Source organism: Anas platyrhynchos, chromosome 3 (assembly GCF_047663525.1).
Source record: "Anas platyrhynchos isolate ZD024472 breed Pekin duck chromosome 3, IASCAAS_PekinDuck_T2T, whole genome shotgun sequence".
In the NCBI taxonomy this organism is placed as follows: domain Eukaryota; kingdom Metazoa; phylum Chordata; class Aves; order Anseriformes; family Anatidae; genus Anas; species Anas platyrhynchos.
In genome coordinates this window covers 5,117,123-5,129,371 of record NC_092589.1, presented here as the reverse complement: position 1 = coordinate 5,129,371, position 12,249 = coordinate 5,117,123, and the positions used below count along the sequence as shown (strand labels likewise).

At 40.5% G+C, this 12,249-nt stretch overlaps 1 long non-coding RNA gene across 1 annotated transcript; it reads right to left on the bottom strand.

The window, feature by feature from the left end:
- Positions 1–1,472: 1,472 nt before the first annotated feature.
- Positions 1,473–8,849, bottom strand: LOC140001986 (uncharacterized). Its single transcript, XR_011807820.1, has 3 exons — positions 8,512–8,849; positions 3,495–3,613; positions 1,473–3,347 (listed from the first exon to the last, which is right to left on the bottom strand). It is a non-coding gene; the product is annotated as an uncharacterized lncRNA (long non-coding RNA).
- Between the last annotated feature and the right edge of the window lie 3,400 nt (positions 8,850–12,249).

Genomic DNA, 12,249 nt, shown 5'->3' with positions numbered 1-12,249 from the left:
CATGAAAATGTAATCAAAGCCTTTTTGGACATTTTAAGCTAGTAAATGCTGCAATGGTAATGACCATGAGCAGATCCATTAGTTCAGAGCAACTCAACTAAGTCAGCAGGATAAGTATAACATATATCGGTGAGGCCAGGGTTCAAGGCAAAGCATGAAGACGACAGTGCCATCAGCCCAATGTTCCAGACCCTGAGATACGAGGCTTCTTTCCATGGTTTGGAGAGCAGAGTATTGGGAGAGCAAACGTCACACAAATGTCTCTGTCAAGCACTGAGACTGGTAATCCAGCACAGATGACAGTTTACACAGGACAAGTTTGCTCTCGCTTGCTAAGAGATGTTACTGCTCAGTTAGAGATATGCTAATTTATGTAGATTTAGAGATGCTTAATATTTAGTTGCTACTACCCTGGCATGACATTTAGTCTGCACCCAACCCCAAAGAAAAAGTTTTCATTAATGCAAGCACACAATGATTTTCTTTTGGTTTTCTTCTTATTACTTTTTACCCTTGCTTGCTCCCCATTTCCCTGTGGGTTCCTGGCAGATCTAGTGGGGAGGAATGGTGTTTTAAATTCATAAAGAAAAACATCAAGTAATTTTCCTACAGCTCCTGTGACTCAAAAGCATTACTTTCTGTAGTCTTGAAAATACTTAATGCTACAGGTTTAACTTTCAGATAGGAGCATCTTAACAAGATGTCAAAATGAGGCACTTGGATGCTTCATCTGCCCGTAATCCACATAATTGTCACTTTGCCTGCTTAAGTGCTCTTCTGTGCAGCCAAAAGAGATCTTTGGACAGCATGTTAACTCAGGTGAGCTGTTTTTCAATTAAATGACTCTACAAAATAAAATGTAGGGGTTTTAGGTACCAGTTGATTTTCATTGTGCAATTCAAGTTGTGTCTTTGTTACTCGGTAAATTTTCCTGTGAAATAGAAAGCAAAGCCTTATTCTGTACCCATGTTCCCTACCTCTTCTATTTTCTGTTGAATGAACAACACCAGAAAAAAAGAGAAATTTGTGTCACATCCTTTCACTGACTATATACATTGCGTCACCTTAAGTTCACTTTAACTTTGACATCACAACAGACTTTTTATTAGTAAAAAGTGTGTAACCCATGACAAACCTGTAGACTTAAAATCACAATGATACTGCTTCCCAAAAGTAAATTTACAGTAGTATCACAGGATGCTTATGAAATCAATAATCTCCAATGCATTTGTTGCAGGCAGTTCACATTGCAATCTTGTGAAAAATAGCAGAAAAATGAAGTTTTAGAGTTGGGCTTCTCTTATATATTAGGTCAGAAGTCAAAAAAAAAAAAAAAAAAAAAAAAGGACAAACCCCAAACTTTTCTGAATCTCTGTTGGGTTGACTTCTAAGCTTTGCCTTGACTTGTCTGAGACACCTCAGTGCATTGGCTGTATCAGGGAACATAAAAAAAGATCATTTTCTTGCTTTCCTGCAAAAGGTCAGTGTTGCTAAGCAAACAAACAAACAAACAAAAAGTCACTGAATAAGAAAACATGTCCATAACAGCTTTCATATGTTTTGTAGTCTGGTGTTTTTATTTATTTATTTATTGAAGAGGTGAATTTTATTTCAGGCTTGTCTTCGGTTACGTGTTTATCTAAAGGCCTCAGACACTGTTTAGGACTTCCCCCTAGATAATACTTCTGATTTTGCCTACACGTCACTCTTTCTGTATAAATGATCCAAGGTCCTGTCAGAGAAGATGCCTGGCTCTCTCATTCTGAGACTCAGCCAGATACTGAGTTGCTCCACATCACTTTTTGCTCACAGCAGAGCAAAAGAGGAAATCTTGCAAATACACCTTGGAAGTTTTGAAAGTATTCTTGGTAACAGCCCAGAGTCATAGTTAAATCAATTTTTATGTATTTTTTGCAAGTGCAGGCATGCTCTTTGTGGCCTTCATACAAGATGAAAACAATCCATTGCTTTGTACTTCTAGTTTTGCATCTCTGTGGGCAGTGTTCTCCCTGGGGACCTGCAGAGGAAACTTAAAGCATGATCTTGATGATTTCAGCTGCAGGACAGAAATACCAGTGCTTCTGGTGACTGTGCACATGACCGTCATGTACATTTACCGGCTTTCTTTAGACTTTGAAAAAGCCCAGAACTTTTTGGCCACTACATAAGAAATATGACCCAAACAGCTTAAGAATAAGTAAGAAAAATCACTTTCTTTACAGGAGAGGATATTCCATCATATTCTCAGGAGTTAGTGATGTGGGAAAAATAGCTTGCTCCTGAAGACAATTGGTACTTGTGTACCAATCCACCCGCCTTCTTCCACATCAAGCAAACAGTGATGATGCAGGGTATATTGCAAGTACTTTGACTCCTCACCTCCTCACCCCTGTTTTCAAAATCATGTACACAGTTTAGGACAGAGAAATCGTTCCCAAGTGAGAAATTTGATAATGCATGAGAGTATATCACAGAGCTGTGCAGTGGAGGTCAGGCTGCAACAACCTCAGGCAGGTACAGCCTGACACAAAAACACACACGGGTGTTTCTGGGCTCTGGTACCAGGGCTGTGCTTTCTGGCTTCAGTGAGAGTTAGCTGCTTGATACTTGTGAAAATTTCCTTTTCCTCTATTTGAATCTTCACAGAATTAGCACCTTTAAGAAGTCTGACTCTCTGACACCTTTTTCTGGCAGGGTACTTTGGTTATTTTCAGTGAGCAGGAAGCAATGCCTGGACTGTGCAAGCAGAAAAGTCGAAAGGAAAAGGGCCTCCATATGTCACAGTTGGCACAGTTCATCCCCGAGCTTGTTGAAGCTCTTAATCATAGCATCTCCTGCACGAGAGGAAATGAATGAGTGACTTCTCTTTCTTCTTTCACTGACGTGCACCTCACCGAGAGCCTTCTAATGACTTTCCTGCAGCTACACAAATATACTCGATACCAGTGGCTGTGCTGTCATACTGCTTAGCAAAATCTGGATGTGTTCCCATGCCCTGCACCTCGTTGCTAAATGCCATCTTCTTTCCCCACTCACGTACAGTAATTAAGTTATAGCTGTCCCTCAGAAACAGGGTAATGCTTACAGACCTTGAGGTAGGGGGAGATAATTGGATAATTTGTTAGGGTAGAGGCTAAATGAGAGCTGTTTTGTTAATAGTTATACCTTTCCAATCTTTCTTTTTATTTCAAGTCAGAGAGTATATTCACTGTTGTCAATTTGAATCCATCAACTCTGCTGTCAGACAGCACTCTAGTTCCTTTTCTTATTTATTAAGTTGAACACCTTAAAAGCACAGGGAAAGAGACCAGACAGCACTGAGGAACTCTTCAGGTGATTGCCACAATCTGCAATGAATGAACAAACAGTGCAGTTCATCTGTCATTGAAGTTAATAGGACGTGGATTCGGGGAGTTCAGAGGGAGTGTGACAAGACAGGATATGTGAGGACAAAGACATTAAGGTAAGGTTGATGTAGGACCTGTTGACTTTACCTGGTTTAAATAAGGTTGTTTTCATATTGTATGCTCCCCTAAGTTCTGACTGTGCAGATGTGTACATAAGCCTGAAGTAAGGTTTCTGACCGATCTCGTTGATTTAGGTGGATAGATTTCTGTGAAGAAAGTCAAACACGTACAGTTTGGTACTTATTTAGGATTCATTTTGAAAAACAAGCAAGCAAGCAAACCGTCATTAAGTCATCTGATGCAATATTTCTAGCAAAATTTATCTGAGTATGAATAAAGTAAATATTTTGTTCACAACACCACCCAGGCTCAGATGTACAACTACAGCCATCTTGCTGAGTTACACTTTCAGGGGTGTAGACATAAACAGTAACAAATCAGCAAAGGGTTTGAAGCTCTTTACAAAGGCAGGAAAATATTATCTTAATTTAGAGATGGAAAGAACTTTAGATGAGGTGCCTGAGGTCACAAAATAACTATTAGATTTGAAATCTGAGCTTACCATCAACCAAAACTGAAATGTAATTGCCTCTGTTCAATTGTAACTTGATTTTCATCTCCAGATTAATGTTTGGATTTAACGGGTAAAAAGGTCAACTCTTTTTAATGGAAACATTTTTAGGCAAATTTGCCTTCTTTATCTAGACCTGCTTTAATCACTTGCAGTCTAGAGCTCCACTAATTGTGACTAATTGTGCCACTGTGTTGTTAAAGTAACTTTTTTTTTAATAGAGGTTTTTGATGTTCATAGTTTATAGCTATGCTGCTGTTAATTAAAGTACTGCTAATGTTTGGACCAAAGCAACAGTGTGATAGTGGTCTCAAATACTTTTCTCTGCTAGGAAGTTTCTGAAATCTCTGGGGTGGTAATTCCAGGCTCTGGGGGCCTAGGCCAGAGGAACACGCAGTACTTTGTAATGCTGTGTAGTAGTTTGTAATGCACAGTTTGTACTTCAAGTATCATTTTAAAGTTGTCACCTTTTGCTCCCTCACCACCTCTTACTTCCTTGGAGAACCATGTACTCATTTAGAACAATAGCACGCACGACATTGACTCGAAACCAAATGTGGGGCTGGAAGGCAAATAATTTCATCTGATTACATTAATATTTTATTGGAAGCAGTATGACAAATTGGAGACTGATTGCAAACAGCGGACAATCACTGACTATGGAGAATCCTGCCACTCCACTAGCACTCTAGATCCTTGAAGGAGCCATTCTAAATCCGCAGGAAAATAGTTCAAACATTTTAATTTTGTAATTTAAATTGCATTGCTCACTCAACCAGCTATTTAGCTGATTGTAATTATGAAAACATTGTGATGTACTTAGTAAAGGCTTAGAAAAACGATGACAGTATATTTTATTAACAGACTCGTATGTTTTCCCTATCACATCCACTATTAGTAATTTATATCAAACCAGTGAGAGTATAACAATCTATCCCCAAATGCAAGAAAATGTTACCTTGTCTCAATCGTATTCTTCTCCCAAAATTGTGTGCAGTAGAGATTATTCATCACTTTTTCTTTATTGTACATTCGGCTGAAATTACTACCTTAACTGTGGCATCTTGATTTAATATATGCAAATGCATTTTGTAACAGAAACCTTCACTATTTATAGAATGACTTTGACTATTTTCTGAGATGCTGCAGTCATTTCTTATTAGCAAAGTAAAGCCTAATGCTCCAAGCATCTACCAGCAGCTGTTTCCTGATTTCCTGAAAAAGGCTGGTGAATAGGGCTCCTACAAACACTTAAAACATTTGGAGGGGATTGTTTTGGGTCAGTGTTACACCTTTGAAATTTTCAGGTGAACTGCCAATTTTATTGAACTGTGAACAACAGTCAGAGCTTTTCTTTGACATAGCAATGGAATTGTGAATCAAGATTTGGATCAGAGGGAGAACTGTGTGTTACTGTGCTTTGGAAATTCAGTTTAATGTGTAAGTAAAATGAACCAGGGAACCAAAATACCAAACCCAGCATTCCTGCATAGATAGTCACTACTGTCAACCGGAGATTTTTCAGCTCTCTTAGACACTAGCACAGTGAAATGGCTTCTGCCAGGAATGGCAGTTTGTATGTGGCATCCCCAAGCTAGAGGAGTGCTTTTGCCTAGAGCTTATGCAGTATGACTGTCCTCTTTCTTCTGTCTTTTCCTTGAGATGTAAAAGAGATCAAAGAAGAATGCCTCAAGATTAAGTCAGAAACAGTGTGCCAAAAGGATGTCTGAGCAGACATTTACAGTCCTAAAAATAAATTATTTTGACTTTCATAAGTGAAAATTTAAATAAATGTGCTGCTCTAGTCTGTATCTGGAATACTTAAAAAAAATTCTTATTATAGTGAAATGGCACTTTCCAGTGCATTTCCACAGGCTCTACAAGGAGGGAATTTGTATGGTTTCACCTTGGTGGCTGGTAAAAGTAAAAGGCTATTGTCATCGATGGACTATGTATTTCCATGTATTTATTCTTGCAAAGTAATGCTAGCACTTTTGTGCTTTCCTCAGTAGAATCACAAATTATTTTTAGTGTGTCATTTTGGTGAAATTCTTCATCTCCGTTTCAACTCTCTGTTGTCTAAAACAGCAAGTTTTGGGTCTGCTGTGTATACCCCCTTAAGGAAGTTTCAAGACTGTTGGATTGTTTGCTACGTTCTCTCTGTCAGATCCTTAGGGAATATACTAACAAGCCAAACTTTCTACTTGGTTTAATTCTTGGACATTTCAAAAGAAATTCTGACTACATTTGTATGAAAAATAAAAATTACCATTGAAAATGGGTTAGATAACAACTTTACATAAAAGATGAAAAATCGGCTTTTCCTTTTAAAAAGCAAAGGTAAGATCAGACAGAGTTTCTTTACAATACAGGAATACATTATCAAAACACTAGCAGGAAATAAGTGGAAAAATCCTATGCTCACAAAGGGTGTAAAAATATAAAGGGATAAAGAAGGAGGAGTAAAATTACTCTGGAGCAGAGTTTAAATTTGACTCATGTGCTGATGGGTCAAGAATCTAATCAGCTGTGAAGTAAATGCTTTACCGTTATACTTCTGTGAGTATGTCCTCCTCCGCAAATGTAACATCTGCTGCTTAATATGCATTTCTGAATTCACCTTATTGTGCCACTTTATTTCAGTGGCCCTCTACTAACAACAAAAGAAAAGTAACAGAGACCAAACAGCAAAAGGACCAGCAGAGTAGCCAGGAATGATGAAAACCAGATAGACTGTCACTCTTACAGTCTGTAGAAACCGATGCTATGTGTTGCAGAGTTTAGTAGTATGAAGCCCAAATCTAAATATTACCCATAGGAAATCTACAATCATCTTAATCATTTGCTTGAATTATGCATATGAGACTATGATATCTGCTAGCTCAACATAGACTATTGCTTAGGGACTAGTATAAATGTTAACTGTAGTATTAGGATGGATAAATTACACCCAGTAGTACAATTATATGCATCCCAGTTTACCAGGTTCAGTCTTATCTTCAAGTGGTAGGCTTAAAGTTTATAGAGACTGTACATTGTAGTTACAGTTATCCCCACATATTCTTGAAGCCCATTTAATAACATCTGTACAACAAGTGTCATTGTAAAGCACATTCATTCTTTATTCTCTCATGAACTGCCCTGATTTCTTTTCTACATAAGTATCTGTTCTCATACAGTGAGAGACAAAAGCATGGCATCAGCACGCAGAGGCATGCATGAATGCACATGGGGAATATATTTCAGTAACTATTTCTCCTGACCACAAGGGCTCTGTGGGACAAACTATGATGAATGATCTTGCGAGAGGCACAACTTTAATCATGAGACGCGTGGGATGTAGTTTAACTGCCTAGTGTGTCTAAGATGTCAAAGCAACTATCTCAGCTCTTGAACAGCAGCTTCACTAATGCAGGCACTGCCTAAATTTTGCAACATAACTGTGTTGATGTACTTAGTATTTCTCATTTACCTGACATTAACACCTGGAAGAGTCCCACAGAGATCAAAGGCAATCAGGTACAAGACTGTACCCAGTGTTTTACAAGGTTCCCTATGTTCTTTATCATATGGTTGCCTTTGTAGTATAAATCATCCTTCCACTGAGTCAGGGGCAGAGAACTCTGGTAGATCCAGTGAATGAGCTTGGAGATACCATAACATCCAAGCCATGGGATTTGTAAACAGTGGGGTCTAAGAAGAGGAATATTTGTTCTAGGAAGTATTCATTGTAGCCACCAGTTGCAAGCTTAGGCAGGAGATGGGCTGTTAAATTATTGTAGATGAGCTAAGAATAATTTATCATTTACACGGAATCAGCAGGTTGACTGTTTCAATCCTTTTTGGGTTGCATTTGACCTCTGGTATTTGATTTTATGGCTTTTCACTTTTATCATTTTTCCTACTCATAGATAAAACAACAACAACAACAGCAAACTCTTATAGATTAAAACCTGCCCTGCATTAAAATATGTTTTCAGTTTTCTGTTGAAGTCATGTGAGTTTGGCAGTGTTGAAAAAACAAAACAAAACCAATAAAAACATTTCAGGGTGAAATTGGATTGGACTGCCTGCTGTTCTCCCTGGACTAGCTCTTAGCTGTGGGTTGCTCTCAAAAGCAATGGCTAATCAAGCTCTGAGATGAGGAACCTGCACAGGAGACCAGAGGGAACTGTTTTCATGGAAAGTCAGTTTAATACCCTGTCAGTTTTGTTTATTATTTTAATGGAGTAGAACTTATTCTGTAGCCATAAACTTAACATTATATTTGCAATTTTAATATTATTTGAAGGCAATGCTCCAAAAACTTGCCATTTGGGAAGCTACTGTGAGCTGTTGCAGCTGCCCCTTGGCAGAACACAGGAAAACTGCTGTTACCTACCCGTGCCCCCACTTCCAGCAGGGTCCTCAGCCGTGCTCTTCTGTTTTAAACCATCTTCCCTGTGTAGCAGGGCAGTATATCTAAACAATGAATCCAAATGCTGGGAGGTAGAGACATGCCTTTAACATTCCTCAGTGTCCCCTTGTACTTACCCCGAGAAAATGTGAAGTTACTGTGTTAAGTTTCAGCTGTTTTTTTAACAAAGTTGAAGCTCGGGCACATCTTGGAGCTCTTTCCTACGCCAGTAATTCCGTGTCATTTAAAAGGAGTTGTCTCAAAACTGGGTCATTCTCGAGGTCTGCAGCTGTACAGGTGGGAAAGCCCGTCTGCACTAAGAGAATGTGCATACAAGGCAAAAATGCAGTGAAATAAGGATTCTTACTTTGATGACGGTCATTAGTTTTGTCACAAGTGATGTGACACTTCTTGTGCACTTCATCTTTGTGTGTGCGTGTGTACATCTTCAGTCAGGAAATAGAGCTCATAGAATATGATTTATGTGGCTGTTTACACTGTGAAACAGCAGTAGCAGTGCATAATTTACAAGCCGTCTATAGATAGAAATGTCTTCATATGAATTAGTGGTCAAATAAGTAGGATTTGCTCAAATCAGATCATGAAGAATTAACAAAGAAAAACAAAGAGGCCAAAGGAATCCATTAAACTCCCCGTTGCAAGCAGTTCCCCCTACTCTAGTATTTATGATTTCAGTGCTGCGTTGTTGGTAACCTATCACATTAAAAGCCATAATACTTTTTGTGAAATCCATGGTCTTATTGCTGGGAAACTAATCTGCACTACCAGGCACAGAGATGTCTGGACTTACTTGACAACATTTCTCTTGGCACAAGAAGGACTTTGCATTTTTGCTGGGGGGATGGGGAAGAGTAGGCAATGCTGGGAGTGCAACTTAATTTCAACACTGTTTCTTTTCCTGCAGGGTTGATAAAAATCGTTAGTTATGGTATGTTAATGCAACATGATTGCATTATAGCATCCTGTACTGCTCTTTCTATCTTATTTATTAAGCCGCACCAAATTGGATAATGCAAAAACATTTCAGCACAGTGGAAATCTTATCATGTTACCTAGTGCTGTGAGCTACACTGGATCTGTGCCTGCTGAAGCACCACACACTCAATATAAAGAGCCTCGGCTGTATTTGGTCCTGCTTACGTGCTTGTAGAACCCCTCATCACCCCTTTCTGCTGCTGCCCGGGGTGTCAGGGCACAGAGGCTGCCCACGTCACCTCAGCAGCCACCTTGCCCTCTCCTTCCTCCTGCCAGGAGGGTCTCCTCGCTTGCTGGCTCTGCCCTGGGAGGCTGCTGGCTTCCCCGTCAGCCTTCCTGGGCTCACAGTCGACGTTGCCTGTGGGCGCCGGGCGGCCTCGCCTGCAGCCATGGGTTCGGCCCCACAGCAATGGAGGAAGCGAGGCTGAAGGGCTGTGAGGTGAACTGGCTGGGAGGGGCTTCTGGCTTTGCCCATCCCAAACAGCTGATGGAAGGTCACTGCAAAACTCACTTGACATAATGCTGAGCAGTTCCCTGGGGAAAGATGTGGGAGATGCAGTGACAACGGTGGGTCTTTGACATGCAGCTGAAAAGGTCACGTTATTAAGCTGCTGAGGACAGCGGGCACAAACCGCCACCACCCTTCAAAGCTTACTTGTGAGAATATTTAAAAAAACTAAATCAGCCCTGTGTTTTTTCCTGCATGCAAGAAGCATCAGATCTTCTCTTAGCACATCCCACAAAAGCTGTTTCCTTCCCACGAGAGTACACAGGGTCCTCAGACAGCTATAAAAGCCGAGTTCCCTTGGCACTGAGGGGCACAGAACCCGCCAGAACCCTCTGGAATTGCCAAGAACCATCTGGACCTGCCCACACCCAGCTGGAACCTTCTGGAACTTTCTGGAACCGGACGGAACCCCTCCTTATGGAGCCCTGCAGCCGTGGCCCAGCCACCTGCATGTGGCGCAGGCCTGAGGCGAGCTGCTGGGGGCGGCGCAGCGTGAGGGCGCTGCTTGTGCCCACCCCGTCCCCACAGCGACACGATGTCGCCTTCCTCTCCCCAGCAGAGCCGCCCAGCAGCAGGTACTTATTTTTTCCCTCCGCCTTGCTCTGTTTTCATCAGAAGCCAAGGACTTCCCATTAACCCCAACGAAAACTGCAACCGGGTGCCGTGACAGGACGCGTTAGAAATTCAGTTTATTTTTCCCCTCCAGCTCTCCTCAAATACACATAAGGTTTATAGATAATATTTTTCCATTAGCCTAAAGAATCTTTTTTAGGAACAAGTGGCTCTCCTGTGGCTCTTTCTCAGTGTCATGTCTAGCTGAAATGTGTGCTGAGCAGACCAGGGGTGTTCTCTAACCCACTTGTGTAGGTTTAAATGTATATATTATGCAGGGCAATTGTGGATCACACTCAGTGGAGTAACTTCAGATGTAATTGAAAGCAGGACTTGTTCCCGCTACTTTATAAATAGCAGCAATAACTCCTAGCCTTTCACACAGTGTTTGAGCTTTTAATATTCTGCTGCGCCATTCTATGGCCAGCACTGAGGAGCAAAATCCTTTCAGATCTCTTGTAGCTTGGCAGAAAGCTGTAAGAGGTAAATCAGAGATAAAGAGGAGTAATTAACTCTTTCATACGTCACTTTCAGCCAGGAGAGTTTAAGTCTTGCTTTTGATCTTTCAAATTGACCACAAACCTTGCATTCCTTGTGTATTGTATATTATAATTATATGCAATTATGTTTAATAGTATACATGTAAGTAGATCTGTACTACAGACACACACACACACACACAAAAAAAAAAAGCATGGAAAGGGTTTGGGAGGAGATATAAGCAAGTAAATGTGAAGCATATGAGAAATCTAATTCATAAAATACAATTTCAAAATACAAACATCAGCTGCCAGAGCATCCTCATAAATCACATCAGTTGTATGCAGTAGTATGTTGAGATTAAATATGTATGGTGAGAAGCAGAACACTCTGAACCACAAATAACTAACATCTTCTGTTTCAAATATTTATTCTGATCTAGGGTTATAGGTGTGAGAACTAGTTTACCCCAGGAAAAGAGCGTGTACAGGTTGGAAACTGGACATGCACCACAGGAATTAGTAGCCCTGTTGCCTGCACAGGATCCATCCAACACACACTCAGTTAACTCAGTGTCACACAGGTAGCAAGGTAGCAACATTTTGTGCAGCTGTAGGAAGCAGCAAAGATTTCTGCAATCCTCACAAGAGAGAAAAAAAAAAAAAAAAAGAAAGAGAAAAAAAAAAAGATGTATAGGCAGGAGAGATGGGGAGAATTTACAGTTATTTACAACTTACTCTCATCCTTTTTCCCTTCATCCCTAACCCCCACTGAGCCAGCCAGGCTTCCTGTGCAGCATCTTGACATCTCCATGGTTAAAACCAGGTTTGTGGTTCTGTTGGTGGTGGCACAGCTCCCAGCCATATCAGGCATGGTCACTGGGGGAACTCACAAGCTGTCACCATTTTATCTGCTCTCTCACTCTGCCCCAAATCCTGCAGACTCTCTTAGAATCATTTTAGGCCTTTAAATGTTAGCCACCATTCAAGAAATACTCTCCTAATGTCAGTGATCAAGTAGTGCCTTAGCAGCTGAAAGAGTCCTGGCCATAGCAACTGCAATGCAGAACAATCGGCTGTGTCGCAGACGTACAACATGTCACACATCTGCCACTGCATATCAGCCTCTATCACACCTTCAGAACAGCTCTTTTGATCTATTCTAATGCACAAATTATGGTTGTTATCAGATCTTATTACTATTATCTTGTGGAAGATTGAAATGTTCTGCTCTTTGACATGAAATACCTGGTAATTTCCCTTTGTGAAACACAAAGAAA